We start from the raw sequence: 15,975 nt of genomic DNA, 5'->3' as shown, positions 1-15,975 counted from the left end.
CTGCTGCTCTATCAAAAAAAGAACACAACCCATCCTTCCACAGATGACTCTCAGACCTTGAAATGTAATGGAGTATTTCCTGCAGGGTTTGAACTATTTGAGAAATGGGCCCATTTTCCTTTCAACTTCTCCCCATGGAAATGAAAATGTTTATTTTATGCTTGCCTCTCCATTGTGTTTGGAAACAGATAACTTGTTCTCAAGGTTTCATAGGCCGGCAGGTGGAGGGGAATTGTGCCCTAGGACAGACCACACCTAAGAGCGAATTTTAAAAATAACAAATTCACTTTATTAATACATATTAAGAAATGTACAAATCATCCAGAGTGTAAAATAATGGTATTTGCTATAATCATATATTTGTGGTTCATCATTTCAATCATTATTAGATCATTTTCATTATTCAATAATAATAAAAAAATGTAAAAGAGAAAAAAGCAAACATGAAAATCCCTCATTGCTAAATCTGTCTATGGTTCACTCTCTGTACATAGCTGCTGTTTCTGTCTATTATGTCCAAACTATATAATCAGTGGCTTTTAGTATAATCAAATGTTGTATATTCATCATCTTAAAAATTTTAGAACAGTTTCTTTACTCCAAAAAGAAAAACTCCACACCCATTAGCATTCCTTCCTCAGAGCTACATAGACACTAATCTCCTATCATCTTTATCAATTGATTTATATTTGCTTTTTACATAAATGGAATCATAGAATATGTAGTACTCTGTATCTGTTCTCCTTCACTTAGCATAAGTACAAGTATTTTTGAGTTTCACAGATATCATATTCATTATAAATTCTGTATATCATAGTATAAATTACTTCACAAATCATTGGTATATATTGGCAGTGTTCAACCAAGCATGATTTATCCAGATCTTCCTGCACTTAGGAATTTGGCAATATCTGGACTTATTTTAGTAGTCATGAATGGGAAAGGTGCTACTGGCATCTAGTAGGTAGAGGACATGGATGCTGCCTAATGCCCCACAGTGCACAGGACGGCTCCTAATACGAAGAACTAAAATTCCACCCAAAATTCCAATTGCCAAGGCACTGACACTGTCATCCAAGTTTTAGGAAAAGATTGCTTATGTGCCAAGTCTATCTCTGCTTTCAATAAAGAATATTTTCTGTGATTTCTTAAACCTCAGGTAGATCAATATTGCTTTGACAACTTTCAGTAGCAGTACCCCATTATTTTGTGAAAGAACCTCAGTTTATCAATATTCCCGAAGCAAATTTCTGTGGTTTTTAGAAATAAGGAGTCAACAGCAGAAAATAAACAAGCATGAAGTAATATTTAATTAATTATTTAGAACAACGATGATAATTACCCAAAAAGCAAGAAATTTGTTCCCTTACTCTAATTCACTGTGAATGACTGCCCAGTTTCCCAACAAAACAAAAACTCTGCTAACCACATGCACAAACCTTTCTTTGATGGAATCGTTGACTTACCATGCATTTTAGCAGAGTTCACACCTGTTCTTTTATAATTAATCCTGGAACCGGGTATATGAAATTTGAATTAACTCCTTCTCAAAGATTGCATCTGCACCTTCACCCTGCAGTGAGAAGTGTTCCCTGAAGCTTAATTTTAACCTGTTCTAATAAAACTCAGGTAAAACACAATCACAATCAGAGGTAACACTCTAAGATGAAGACATGACTCACAGAACACAAGTATAGATTGGTGTGTGAAATGTAATTACTTGAGTATTGGAGTAATGTAGCTCTAGCAAATTTTATGCTTTTAGGCATCGATTGAATTACATAATATGAATATTTATTAGACAAGTTTAGAAATGGTTTATGGCTCTCCTTGCTGGAGGCCAAAATACGTATCTTCATTCCCCTTTTATCACATCCAAATTCAAATATTCCATAACAAATGTTCATAGACTCATTTGGAAAAATTAATAATTTTTGGAAGAAAATTAATTTGAGGTCATTTAACATACAGTAAAAAGGAGATTTCTTTATCTCATGAATTAAATTTGAATCCTCTTTATTCATAACTGTATGAACTTAAGGCACTGCCTCAGTTTCCTCATTTAAAAATGGAGATAAAAAGAGGTTAAACTCTTAGAATTGTGTGGTATAAGTAAACATGATGAAAGCAAGGAGATCAATCCTTGGCAATTAGTAAGTAATTAATAAATATTTGCTATTAATTTGTTACTCTACTCACATATTCTTTCAAAATTTGAAAGCATACCTGTTCCCCAGCATTAATCCACATCTAAATCTTCTTCAATCATGCTCATGGCTATACCATTCCTTAAGACAAAAATAAGTCTCCAGTTCCAAATTCCAGTGGGTATTTTTCAGTTCCACATCTCAGGATAAACAGCAGTATTTGTCAATATTGATCACTCAGTTCTTAAAGAAAGCCCATTATACGGCTTTCTTTTCCCATGACTTTCATCACCTGAATTCAAAAGAATTCCTAAAATATTTAGTCAATAATACACAGATCACTAAATTATTTTTCAGAGTGATGATTATAAAATCAAATCCATGGGCAAAGGAAATAACCTCCAAGGAGTTAAAAATAAATGACATTGACAAAATCAGTTCTTAGTTATCTTTGCATCCTAACCCCTGGGAGAAAATCTGTGACCCATTAGTGAGCCCTGACCCAATTTTGATAACATAAATGAGGTAATTTTAAAGACTTAGAATAAGCTGAATGAAATATCAAAGAACTATGGGGGAAAAAACAATAGGCAAGCGAGAGAAACTGACCATCAGAGTTAATTCACCAACATATTCTGATGCCTAGATAAGCATTTTCAGGAGTTGGAGTTGTCCTGGGTGGTACTGCAGAGACAGTTATTGGACATTGTATGTCCTCCCATGGCTCACTTGGTGGACTGGAGGAGAGTGTAAACTATAATGTGGACCATTGACCATGTGGTGCAGTAGTGCTCAGAGATGTATTTACCAAGTGCAATGAATGTCCCATGATGATGGAGGAGGTTGTTATGGGAGGAGTGGGGTGAAGGAGGAGGGGAGTATATGGAGACCTCATTTTTTAAAATGTAACATTAAATAAATAATTAATTTTAAAAAGTCATATATTAATAAAAGGGAGAGTTCACCAAGAAGAAATAATTATAATAAATACTTATGCACTTAACATGAAAGCCCCAAGATACATGAGATACACTGGCAAAAGTGATGGGAGAAATAGATGTCTCTATAATAACAGTTGGTGACTTCACTACACCACTCTCAGTATTAGATAGAACATCAGGACAGAGGATAAATAAAGAAACTGAGAACTTGAAAAATATGATAAATGAAGTAGACCTAACAGACATCTATAGAACATTACACCCCATGAGGCAGGATATTCTACCTTTTGTGGTGCTCATGGATTCTTCTCCAAGATAGACCTTACGTTGGTTCACGAAACAATACTCAATAGATTTAAAAAGATTGAAATCATACAAAACACTTCCTCTGATCATAATGGAATGATGCTGGAAATCAATAATGGATGAAAAAGGGGAAATTCATAAATATATGGAGATTAAACAACACAGTCTTATGCAATCAGTGGGTTACAGAAGAAATTGCAAGAGAATTCAGAAAATATCTTGTGACAAATGAAAATGAGACTTCAACATATCAAAATCAATGGGACAATGCAAAGGCAGTGCTGAGAGGGAAATTAATAGTCCTCAATGATTATGTTAAAAAAGAAGAAAGAGCTAAAATTGAAGATCAAACTGAATATCTGGAGGAACTAGAAAAAGGAGAGCAAACTAATGCCAAACCAAGCCAAAGGAAAGAAATAGTAAAGATCAAAGCAGAAATACATGCAATTATGAACAGGAAAAAAATAGAGAGGATCAACAAAACTAAAAGGTGTTTCTTTGAGAAGGTCAACAGACTTAACAAACCGTTATCTACACTCACAAAGAAAAAAAGAGAAAAGACACAAATAAATAAAATCAGAAATGAGAGGGGTGCATTTACCACTGACTCCATAGAAATAAGAGTTTATAAGAGGATACTATGAAAAACTGAATGCCAAAATACTATACAATGTAGACGAGATGGACAAATTTCTAGAATCACAATGAACCACCTATACTGAACCTGGAAGAAATAGAAGACCTCAACAAACCTATCATAAGTGAAAGATTGAAACAGTCATCAAAAACCTAAAACCTCCCAAAGATGAAAGGCCTGGGACCAGATCACATTACAGGGGAATTTTACCAACCAATCAAAGACTATCTAATACCAACCTTTCTGATGCTCTTCCAAAAAAATTGAACGGTAAAGAGCAATACCAAACTCATTATATGAAGCCAACATCGCCCCAATACCAACACCAAATAAAGATACTACAAATAAAAATTACAAAACAATATCTCTAATGAATATAAAGGCAAAAATCTTCAATGAAATACTTGTAAACCAAAGCTAAAAGCGCATTTAAATAATTATACACCAAGATCAAGTAGGTTTTATCCCAGATATTCAAGGTTGGTTCAAGACAAGAAAATTGGGGTAATAAATTGCATGGATAAATTGAAGAAAAATCACATGAATCTCTCAATTGATGCAGAATAGGAATTTGACAAATACAGCATCTTTTCTAGGTAAAAACACACCAAAAGACAGGAATAGAAAGAAGCGTTCTCAATATGGTAAAGTACATAAATTGAAAACCTACAGATAACATTGTACTAAATGGTGAGAGGGTGAAAGCTTTTCTGCTGACAGCTGTAAAAAGACAAGGATGCTCACTGTCCTGATTGTCATTCAATGTTATGCTAGAGTAATAAGGATAAATAAAAAAATAAAAGGCATCCAAATAGGAAACAAAGAAGTAAAACTTTCACTATTCACTGATGATATGATCCTATATCCAGAGTCTCCTTAAAAATCCAGAAAAAAGCTACTAGAATTAATAGATGAGTTCAGCAAAGTGGCAGGATATAAGACTAATACCAAAATTGAATAGCATTTCTATACACTATTGATGTACAATCAGAGGAGGAAATAAAATAATTCTGTTAATAACAACAACTAAAATAATAAAATATTTAGAAATAAACTTAACCAAGGACATAAAGGACCTGTGTACAGAACACTACAAAACATTGCTAAAAGAAATAAGGAAGACTTAAATAATTGGAAGGTTATTCCCTGTACATGGATTGGAAGACTAAATATCATTGAAATATTAATTCTACACAAACTTATTTACTGATTCAATGAATTCCCAATAAAAACCAAACTGCATTTTTTTTGCAGAAAAGTAAAAACCAATTATCAAATTTATTTGGAAGTGTAAGGAATCTGGAATAGCCACAAAAGATCTTAAAAAAGAAGAATGAAGTTGGAGGACTTTCACTTCTGGAATTTAAAGCATATTATCTAGCTATAGGGGTAAAAATAGCATGGTATTGGCATAAAGACATACACACTGACCAACTGACCCAAATCAAAGACTCAGAAATAGACCCTCACATCTATAGTCAAGTGATTTTTTACAAGGTTTTCAAGCCCTCCCACTTGGGCCAGAACAGCCTATTCACAAATGGTGCTTTGAGAGCTGGATATCCATATCAAAAAGAAAGAAAAAAGATCCATATCTCACATCTTATACAAAAATTAATTTAAAAAATCAAGGTCCTAAATATAAAAGCAACAAGCATAAAACTCCTATAAGAAAGTATAAGAAAGCATCTTCAAGATCTTGTGGTAGACGGTAGTTTCTTAAACTTTACACCCAAAGTATGAGCAACAACAAAAAAACAGATAAATGGGACCTTCTCAAAATTCAACACTCTTGTACCTCAAAGTACATTGTCAAAAGTGTGAAAAGGTGGCCAACTCAATGGGAGAAAATATTTGGCAATGACATACCCAAAGACATCATAAAACTCAATAAAAAGACAAAGTATCCAATTAAAAATGGGCAAAAGACTTGAATAGACAATTGTCCAAAGAAGAAATACAAATGGTGAAGAAACACATGAAAAAATGTTGAACATCATTAGCAATTAGGGAAATGCAAATCAAAACTCTAATGAGATATAATTTCACATCTGTTAACCTGGCTGCTGTTAAAAAGTCAGAAAAATGTAAATGTTGGAGAGGATGTGGAGAGATAGGAATGCTTATTCACTGTTGATGAGACTGGAGAACAGTACAGCCACTGTGGAGGACTGTTTGTCAGTTCCTAAGGAAGCTGAATATAGACTAGTCATGTGAACCAGCAATACCATTACTAGGTATATACCCAGAAGTGAGCACAATGACACAGACAGACAGCTGTACACCAATGTTCATAGTGGCATTATTCATGATTGACAAAAGTTGGAAATAACTCAGGTGTCCATCAACCAATGAATAGATAAACTCTCATGTATACACATGATGGAATATTATGCAATGGTAAGAAGAAATGAAGTCATGAAACATATGACAACATGGATGAACCTAGAAGACATTATGTTGAGTGACGCAAACCAGATACGAAAAAAAAAAATACTGTATAACCATGCCATTATGAACTAAATATATTGTGTAAACTCATGGAGCTAATAATTAGAATATAGATCACCAGAAAATAGTAGGACAGTAGAGAATTGAAACTTAATGTTAATATGTGCAGAATTGGAAAAATGTTGCTTGTAAATCTTTGGAAGTGAGTAGAAACTGTTAAAGCATATCATGGAGTTTCTAACTAGTAGAGCTATTGTGTGGGTATGACAAAGGTTGACAGGGAAAGTTTAAGGTACAGTATGTTACTAGAAGGAAAGCTAAGAACTGTAACATGGGACTATATAAAGACAGTAAAACCTCATGTAAAACACAAATATGGGGGATATTGCACATAGAAGGCTGTTTTTACAAATTATAAATATAAATACACTAGAGAGAAAGAAAAAGAATCACAGCTATGTACAGCAGGTGGAGCATGGAGAGATTGAGAGGAGGTGAGTTTTGTTTGTTTTGTTTGCTTTTTGATTATTACTATTATTGGAATAAGGAAAGTGCTCTGGGAGTGATTGCGGTGATGAATGCACAAATGTGATTACAATGAATAGCACTAATAGTATTCTTTGGATGAATTTATGCTTTATTAATATGTATCAATAAAATTGATTTGAAAATAAAGAAATAGATAGATAAATAAATGTGCAGCTTTCCTCTGATGTCTCAAAACAGGTATTCAGACCTACTTCAGAGACATCAAACATCCCATATTTCCATTCAATTTTTTAGCTTCACCATAAAAATTCCAAAAGACTATTCTAAAAGTAATCCTCTGAGACCCTACAAATTTCTGCTTGTTATGTGAATAAGTCTAAACTTGAGTTCCAGCCTCTCACTCCAGAGAATAAAAGACACTGTCTCTTCTGTCTCCTAGGACATCAGGCTCAGCCATCACATTACTGACTGCCTAACCATATATCTGCCTTTCTGAAGAGGATATGTGAGAATCGCTCATTTAAAAGATTCTCCTAGCACAGTTTTTAAGGAAACGGAGTTAACTAAATGAGTGATACCCCTGTGCTAGAGTTTATTGCTATGGGATAGATACCCTCCTACGTTTTCGTTGTTGTTTTTGTTTGTTTGATGTTTGTTTGTTTTGAAGAATTTAGAGGTTTAGTGGGAGAAAAAGACAAGACCAAGTCAGAGCTGAAAGGATGCAAGCCCTGGATCTTCTAGGGTAAGCCATTGTGATGCCTTTATTGTGATTTCTCAAGAGAAAGGGAAAATAACTGAAGTACCTGTAAATGGGCCATAAAACAATTGGTTCTCATGAACATAGAGGCTTCTGCGTCAGATAAAGACTAGAACAGCAGAAGTCTTCGGAGCCATAAACACACCCCCAATTTGATAGTGTCCTCTATGTTTCACTGAAATTGCTTCCCCTCTCTCTCCTGACTACTTCTTTATCCTTTCCTCATATGACTTCGCTTCTATCTCTCTGAGATGCATCTTTTTCACCCTGTCTTTCCATAGACTTTCTGCAAGCTAGAGAATAAGCCTCAAAATCAATGCAGACTTTCACCTTTCTAAGCAGTTTGGTCTAGGTATTCTCCTATTCTGAGCTGAGGAAAACCCTCTGGTATCAGTGACCAATGTTAGGTTATGGAATGGAGATACTGTGCACTCTGACTTCAAACTCAGCATTGCTCCAACCCTTATCTGTATAATAAAAGCAGGAAGAGGCATGGAGAGGGCACATCAGAGTAGATAGTGGATTATGGTCCTTTTTATACCCAATTAGATGTATCATACAAAGGTAATTTTAAGCTATCACTAACTGCCTTCATCTTCAATATGGATCAAGCTAGTTAGGGGCTGAAGAAATAGCAGTAGGGATCAAAACTAAGAAATGGTAAAGAAAAAAATTGAATTCATTGTGTTATTATTTCTTGCCCACTTATTTTCACTACTCCCTAGTCTATGGGTTTTCCAAGCCCACAGTATTTACACTGTCTCTAAGTATCCATAATCTCCCAATTTTGATTTCCATGCTTAGTGACTAATGGAAGCACAGGGTCTTGTTCTCTTCACCTTTGAAATCAATTTCAGCATTTGTGGAATTAAGATTTTAAAATCAAATTCATTTGAAACTGACAAAATTTTAAGAATCCTGTTAAATGTCTCTTGTTCAAGAATGTTTCTGTACTACCTGCCTCCATGGGAAGGATGTGATAAGTTGCATGTAACTTATCTGTGGATTTAGCAAGTTCCCTACCAGATTTCTGCCTCTGTCCCTCATCCATTCAAAACAAGAAGGGATAAGGATATAGATGGTTCCTATCTCATAGGAATGGTGTGAGAAATAAATATCTTAATATATGTGAAGTGCTTAGAATGGTGCTTAGTGCTATTTCTTCATTATCATCAACATCCTCCTCATTTTTCATTAGGAATAAATGTATTCAAAGTATGAATGGTTTTGAGGAGTTATCTAGGCATAAATGTGGAATAAATGACAGAAGGGTATTACTTTCAAAATAACCCCCAAATTCAATATCTGCTTATCCATAAAGTTGTATTATATTTTATTATTATCACAAGCAAGTTGGTAAGCTCAGCTTTCCTTTGAAGAATCACACAAAACTAACTTCTGCATTGATCCTTCCTCTCACTATAAATGTGCAGACTATTCCTTCTCCAATTATTATGGACTGGGCTGAGTTACTGAATTTCAGTAAGAATTGAAGGCACTATGACCCCTGTGATGAAAAAAGAAGATAAGATGAACAGAAATAAATTGATAGAAACCATTTTCCATTTAATTCAGACAGAAAATACCAAATGCTGAAATGTTCATATTGTTGGAGTCAATGGCCTCAATTTATTTATTTGTTTTATTGTTGATTAGTAGTTTAAACACCAGGGAAATTGTATACATCCAACAGGATTTGACAAATGTGGGAATAAGAGGAATTATTCAAAATCAAAATTTTGAGCAGGTTGCCACTCTTGAGTAATGAATCAGGATTTTTTGAGCAATTATGTTTTGTAATATCCTAATAGGAAAAGCTGATGTATATACTGAATATAAGAAGATCCAATAGGCTGGGGAATTTTATGAATATTCAATATTAACATTGAGATAATTATTAGAAGGACAAGTTTGGGTAAGTGGATGGGTATACAGAATTCAATGTAATTGTGAGTCCTTTGAGTACTTCCAATGACAGACACTATTGTATCAAGACAAAGATACAGATTACATGGCAAACTAAAAGGGGAGACACTGAAGTTACCAAGCCAGGCACAAAGTTTCATGAAAAGAAACTATCTGAGTGTACTGTTCAGATCATATTTCAAGCTAAGCAAAAGTAGAAAGTCTAAGGAGAGAATTTACACCTGGATTATAAGGATAAGTGACATTAAATATAAGGGGAAAAAAGAATATTTACATAACAATTGGACATTGGTCTATACTAGGTTGTCTTCCTCCCAATGCCTGAAAAATTTCATATGTAGCATAAATCTGTGAATATTTGTACCTGAATGTATGGGTTTGTGGAGAAATGGTGGTAGAAGAAGAAACAAATAAAAAGGCAGATTATTAAAGAAAGGAAAGAATTACAAAGTGACTACATGAATAGCAAATGAACTAAATGATAGATGGATGATGAAGGATTGATGGCTGGGTGGTTGTAGATCGATACCATGGGTTGAAACACCTCTAGTACAAGCAAAAGTTGGCTAGTCGTTATGGGATGACTTCTTGGGTACAGGGATATGGTGGTTGATGGTAGGTGCACAAGTAAAGTCCTCTCTCTGACCTTCCATATAACAATAATTAGACCCATTACACACACACGCATGCAGAAACACACATTTCTTTACCTTCACTTTCCGCTTATCCTTGGTGGCCAGTCCTTCTTATGCTTGTGGATTTAGTCTTTCCCCTATGATAAGAGTTCTGCAGTAAGTACTATTCAATTCATTATATTCTTTCTGTAGCAAATACTCATTGGAATTCTATTATATGCATTTTTCTTCACAGGGGCAAGTGTCCTGGATGCAAAATAGCATAGAACACAATCATCGCTATCAAGAAACTCTAATCTTATGAAAAGGAGGAAAAGAAACCCACTCCACAAATGCTACATTAGATAGCAGAGTAAGAGAGTGATTCATCTGCTGTCACACAGGGAAAATAGCTTATTAGCTTATTATTGTGAGTGGAAAGATTAGGTCATGCTGTGACAAGAAGCAGGAATGCCTAAGAGATCATTAATGGAGGAATCAGACCAGAATACAAAGAACACACTCTTGAAATCAGAGAGGAGAGAGTAGTAATAATGACGTTAAATAGCTAGTAAGATACCCAAATACATTTGTTTTCTTATTTGAAAAATCTCAATGCAATGATTTGCCTCCAATTGATCCTGGGAATTAAAAACAAAAGTGCTTATCGTGACAAATCAGTTATCAGTCACTCAATGATAATTGGTTTCCAATTGATACATATAATGGTGATATCAGGAAAGGATAAGATGAAGGAAGACAATGAAATTTTGGTGAGAGGCAGAATACAATTAATATTTAGATTGAAATACAGGGTATTCTATGCAAGCACATGCTTGAAAAAAGGGAAAGAGAAAGACACACCCACATGGTGATTGGAGAAGAGAACACTAGTCTGCCTCCAGGTTGAAGGTCCCCTAGGGAATAGTAGCTGTACAATTGCAAAAGTCAAAAGATGCCAGATAATAGAGTACAAGAAAAGCCAAACCTTGATTGGGAGATACTGAATGGTGAAATGACCTCTTGTCTTGGGTCATCATAATGGAGTCAAATCTTAACTGTTCAAATGGTCAATTTGGACAAGTTTTATAACATCAGATACTCAATTTTCTCTACAGCAAAATGGATGTAGAAAATTGCTCCCTTATTCCTTATATGCCATCCTCCAAATAAAACAGAATATAATACTCAAAAACATACACACATATATTATGCATACACAAACTAGTGTCTACAAATTTCGGTATTGTCACAAAAGTGAAATATATACTTTATGTGAAAGTGCCTCTGAAAAAGCTAATAAAAGGCAAAATAGTAACATCAAAATAATATCATTGGGGAGCAGATGTGACTCAAGCAATTGGGTGCATGACTACAACATGGGAGGTCCCAGGTTCAGTTCCCAGTGCCTCCTAAATAACACAAGTAGACACAATGAGCAGACACAATGAGCTAACTCAGTGAGGTGACAAATGAGCAAACACAATGAGTAAACACACTAGCAGGGAGCAGATGTGGCTCCAATGGTTGGACACATACCTCCCACATGGCAGGTCCCAGGTTCAGTTCCTGGTGCCAACTATAGAAGACAAGCAGGCAACAAATGGAACAATGAGGAAAGACAAAAAAAGAGACAAGTGGACAACAAGCAGACAAGGGAGTCATCTAGGGGAGTGAGGGATAATGTAATCACAACTAGCTTTTGACTGGGTGTAAAAGACTAAGTAAGAGAGAAAAGAAGGCAAGCTTTGAAACATGTTCTCTAGGAAATCCACTACAGTCTAAAAGGAGTAGGGAATATTTTAAAGCAAAATTAAGAGATGAAAAATACTATTATTAGTCACTCACCTTAATGAGTATAGTAATACATTTTTTCACCAATATCTGAAGTAGATTATCAGCCATGAGGTGATATCATAATGGCATTCATCCAGGGTTAGAATTTAAAGAAAATATCAACACAGGATGAAGGAATTCAAGGGAATCAGTGAGAGCATACAGAAACTCTAAGTTAGTAAGGAAGACACCTCCTCCTAAGTAACAAAAGTGGTCAGTAGAGGTTATACTCGGTTCTAATTTGTTTCTAGACATCAGCATCCATAAATGGCCTTGGGGAACCACAGCACCATCCTCTAGTTCATCCTCCTTGGACTGTCTGCTGACCCCCATGTCCAGGCTCTGCTCTTTGCGCTGTTCCTGGGAATTTACATCCTGACCCTGATGGGGAACTTGTTGATGCTTTTGGTCATCAGGGCAGATGCTCAGCTCCACACGCCCATGTACTTCTTCCTGAGTCACCTCTCCTTCCTAGATTTTTGCTTCTCTTCTGCCACAGTGCCAAAACTGCTAGAGAATCTCCTGTCTCAAAGGAAAGCCATCTCAGTTGAAGGCTGCATGGCTCAGGTCTTCTTTGTCTTTGAGTCTGGGGCCACAGAAGCCAGCCTGCTCTCAGCGATGGCCTATGACCGCTATGTTGCCATCTGCCACCCTCTGCGCTATGCACAGATCATGAGCAACCAGCTCTGTAATAGGCTGGTGTGGGGGGTCCTGGGGCCTGAGTTTTCTGAATGCATTCATCAACACCCTTCTTGCTATGAACTTGGACTTCTGTGGAGATGATTTCATCCCCCACTACAGCTGTGAGCTGCCCTCACTCTTCCCTCTGTCCTGTTCTGATATATCCACCAGTGTTACAGTACTTTTCTGCTCTGGTCTAATGCATGGAATTGGAACCTGCTTTCTTATTGTTTATTCCTATGCTCTTATTTTCTCCACCATCCTCAGCATTAGCTCCTCCTTAGGCAGAAGAAAGGCCTTCTCCACCTGCTCCTCTCACCTCACCGTAGTGCTGCTATTTTATGGTTCAGGTTTTCTTCGCTATCTACTGCCAGTCTCAGGCTCACTACTGCAGTTGATCTTCTCTGTACACTACAGTGTGATTACTCCCTTAGTGAATCCCCTTATCTATAGCCTGAAAAACAACCAGGTGAAAGCAGCTTTGAGAAGAACCTTAAAAAAATATCTCCAATATATCAGGCAGTTGGCTTCAGTAGGATGACTTGGAATGAGCTTATTATAGCAATATATCACATGAATGGACAATAAAATTATTTCTTGACTTCCCTTGACAGTGGATGCAATTAGGTGTCTTAAAAATTGACAGAGTTATGTGAGAGTGAGTTGAAGATGATGTGTTAGATTCCTTCTGGATTGGAAGCAGGCAAATGGTCTAATAACCATGTTCATTTGGTCTTTTTCCATGGAAAGTCTTTGGCTGTGCTGATGGATCTTCATCCTATCTTAATTCTTTTTACTATGTATTTCATTGAACTGCATTGTCATTTAACCAACTGTTCAAATAAGGGAACATAGAGCAAGCCTGTTGAACTTGAGTCTGAAGTGGCTCAAGAGTTGGGAGAAGGGTGAGAAATAATTGGTGAATTAGATATTTTGGTGTCTAGAGTCCTGGACACACCCAGGGGATGTAGGAAAATGCTGAAAAGTAGGTCCATAAAAAATGAATTTCTAAAATCTCTTAGAAAGTAAATTAATGAAAAATAAAGCTCTAATTTCATAAAGTAGACAATTTAGCATAAAGGCATTATAATACAAGATGACAAGATAGAACGTGCATGTTTCAGTGGGAAAAAAAAGAGAGACAAAGAAGGAAAGAACATGAATTTGAAGTTCCGACCAGCAGAGCAATGCAGAACATCGAGCTCCTTAAATTAACATGTGCTTGCATTCTCCTCAGACTTCCACAATAGACACAAGTCTGAGACCAGAGAATGAAAGGGAGATTTGACAGGTTTTCCAAACTGTGGGGATACCTGGCTGATTGCCAACTAAGTTCTACAACTAAGTGTAACAGACAAGATTGGTGGTCTTCTCCTTCCTATTATTTGTCTATTCCACTTCTTTTTTCTTTGTGTCTGCTTTTGGAATAGACAACAGAAAGTTTTGTCTCACAGTCTGGAGGCTAAATCTGACACCAAGGAATTTTGTCTATTTGGGGGTCTTCATTAATTTTTGAAAAATTTTATCATGGTAACATATTACACAAAATACTTCACTTTAACCATTTTAAGTGTAAAATCAGGTGTTAATTACATTTACCATGTTGCCTATTTTATATTAATTGTCTTCTTTGTTATTTTAACATGTAATTTCATCATTCAAATTAACTGGGTGTCCACTGCTTTATAAGGAGTTTTTGTCCTATAGAAAGCAGAGTATAAAACCTTTTATATTTTTAATGTAACATTTTTTGTGATCTATGTATCTTCAAAAAATACAATTAAAAAATGATAGGGGTGGGGGGAAGTGGGGTATATGAGAACATCCTATGTTTTTTAATGTAACATTTTATATGATCTATTAATTTTAAAAAGAGATAATTAAGAAATAAAATCTCTGTCTTCTTTGAACTATTGTGATTAGTAATGGAAGAAATTGTAGCACTGATGTGGAGAAAGTGGCCATGGTAGCTGCTGAGAGTAGGGAGAGGGAAGAAGAGATAAGATGTGGGGGCATTTTCAGGACTTGGAGTCATCCTGGGTGGTACTGCAGGGACAGATGCTGAACATTGTATGTTCTGCCATGGCCCACTGCGGGGACTGGGGTGTAAACTGCAATGTAAATCATTATCCACATGGTGCAGCAGTGCTCCAAAATGTGTTCATCAAATGCAATGAATGTGCCAAAGTGATGAAAGAGGTTGTTGATGTGGGAGGAGTGGGGTGAGGGAGTTGGGGTTTATATGGGGACCTCTTATATTTTTTTAATATAACTTTAAAAAAAAATAAAAAGAGAAAAAATTTTAAAAATGAAAAAAAATTAAATTAAATTAAACAAATTTTTAAATGACAGAGGTTGCACAATGAAAACTTAAAAAAAAAAACTCGGTGGATACACCAAAATATTTTGAAATTGTATCACCTTATTTTTCAATAATACACCTAATCATAGCATAAAAGTACTTATAATATTTATTTATATACATATTTTTAACCAAATATTAAATAAAATTTCACATTAGAAATACATACAAACTGATTGAACATGAAAATAACAAAGCATAGTATTTTCATGGAAAAATGATAAATTTTATTTACTTTAGGTATATGATCTTAGTGATTTTTTAAGATTTTTTCTATACCTAAAGTTTTTTGTATGTTTGTTTTTTGTTTGTTTTTAGGAAATACCAGGGGATCAAATGCAGGATCTTGTAGATGGGAAGCACTGTTCAACCACTTAAGCCAAATCTTCTCCCCAATAAAAGCTTTTTTTTTTCAATTACTTGTTTTTAGGAGGTACTGGGGATCAAACTCAGGACTGTGTACATGGGAAGAAGGTGTTCAACAACTTGAGCTACATCTGCAACCCTCAAGTTTTTTTTAATATTAATTTTTTTTAAATGTTAAAAAGCTTTGGATCATGTTTATGTTACATTGAACACATAGTGATTTTAACTGAAAAATTTAATTGAGAAGACTTAACTTAATGGTGTATAAGCATGAATATTTTTTCCTCATATGGCCCTTACCTATTTCTGAAGGAGTTTTAACATTTTAATATCTATTTATTAAAACATACATAGAGAAAAGTACATGGCTTTTAGGTATAAAGCATAACTAATATTCTCAAAGGCAACACAATAAAGAAATCAACAACTTGAACTAGTACCCCGTTTGAAATGTTATTCTAG

The 15,975-nt window shown here is 35.2% G+C and overlaps 1 pseudogene; it reads left to right on the top strand.

Moving 5' to 3' along the window:
• The first annotated feature begins 12,371 nt into the window (after positions 1 to 12,371).
• Positions 12,372 to 13,326, top strand: LOC101433369 (olfactory receptor 8S1-like; annotated as a pseudogene).
• Positions 13,327 to 15,975: the final 2,649 nt, after the last annotated feature.

The sequence above is a fragment of the Dasypus novemcinctus genome, chromosome 12 (assembly GCF_030445035.2).
Source record: "Dasypus novemcinctus isolate mDasNov1 chromosome 12, mDasNov1.1.hap2, whole genome shotgun sequence".
Taxonomy (NCBI): Eukaryota; Metazoa; Chordata; class Mammalia; order Cingulata; family Dasypodidae; genus Dasypus; species Dasypus novemcinctus.
This window is presented reverse-complemented; position numbering and strand designations above follow the sequence as displayed.